Below are 1,347 nucleotides of genomic sequence, written 5' to 3' on the forward strand. Positions count from 1 at the left end.
GAGCACTCCTGGAAAATCTGTCACCTTGTAAAAGAGAGACGTTCGGCCAGTTAGGTTTCTTTGCTATTCCCAGTTGTGTGGCAGCATTGTCAACTAAGAAGTGATGAAAGAGCCCGTGGGCACTGCCACTGAAGCTGGGGCAGCATTTCCTGCTCATCCCCAGGCACACTGCAGCTCGGGCCTTGCCCAACACAACCGGACCATGGCTTCAGCTGGGGAAGAGCTACAGTAGGATCTAGAAGAGGAGAAGGTGCTTCTGGAAAAGGTAACTAGAAAAAAAGAGTACATGATGCTCTTACAGCTGAAAAATCTAAGACAGACCGAAATCAAGAACAAGATGCAGCAGAAAGTACAGAGGAAAGCAGAACCTGTGGACAATGAAAACCCAGCTGTGGTGGTCACTCCCATACGATGGGATATACAGTGGGAATCAGTAATTATGGGTGGGATCAGCCAGACAAGTTTGTGAGAATCCACATTACCTTAACTGGAGGTCATCCAGTCCCCACTGAGAACCTGCTGGCACATGTCACAGAGAGAGCACTTGACCTTTTGGTAAATAGTTAAAATGGGAATATTTACCCCATGAGCATGGACCTCTTGAAACCCATCTCTGTGGAAGGCAGTTCCAAAAAAGTCAAGATAGATATGGGGATTATATTGTATAGAAAGAAAGCAAAAAACAAAACAAAACAAAACAAAAAAACATGTAGTAGGACTACCCAACTGGAGTTGAAAAGGGAAAGAAAAGCCCTCTTATGACTCTGAAACAGGCTAGCGAGGGGTTGACGAATGTTGTAAGAAAATGTATGAAGATGGAGATGATAGGAAACAAACCATTAATAAGGCTTGGGTGGAACCAAGAGAGAAACAAGCCAAAGGAGATGAAGAATTTTGAGATAATGCTACAGAGCCTTCTCTTAAGCAAAGGCAATAAATCCTCCATTTTTTGCTGGAAGATTTATTTAAACAAAATATGCTTATTAAACACTTCTTCTAAAGATGGTCCTTCAGTAACCTGATCATTTTGTTCAAGAAAGGGTAATACTGCCTTCTAATGTGAAATGTATAAAAGCAAAAGCAAGTTTGGCTTAATGAAAAGGCCACAAGGTGTGCATTTTTGTTTAGCTAAGAGGTAGAAAACAAGTTATTGCTTGCCTTTAAGTTCTTGTCATCAACCTCCACCAATATCAGAATAAGTAAAAAGTAAACTTGACAATTTGCATAAAAAAGTGATAATAAATCTTCTTAGGTTATATGTGCATGGATCTATGATACTAATATAGATATATCAGAAATTCTACGAAGTTATTAGACATTTGCAATACTGATCCTGGCTGGGTAACT

The 1,347-nt window shown here is 40.3% G+C and overlaps 1 pseudogene across 1 annotated transcript; it reads left to right on the top strand.

Annotated features, from left to right (window-relative positions):
• The first annotated feature begins 202 nt into the window (after nt 1-202).
• Nucleotides 203-898, top strand: LOC308243899 (calcyclin-binding protein-like; annotated as a pseudogene). The gene has a single exon. The product of its transcript is annotated as a calcyclin-binding protein-like (transcript).
• Nucleotides 899-1,347: the final 449 nt, after the last annotated feature.

This window comes from Plecotus auritus, assembly GCF_963455305.1.
Source record: "Plecotus auritus genome assembly, chromosome: 3".
In the NCBI taxonomy this organism is placed as follows: Eukaryota; Metazoa; Chordata; class Mammalia; order Chiroptera; family Vespertilionidae; genus Plecotus; species Plecotus auritus.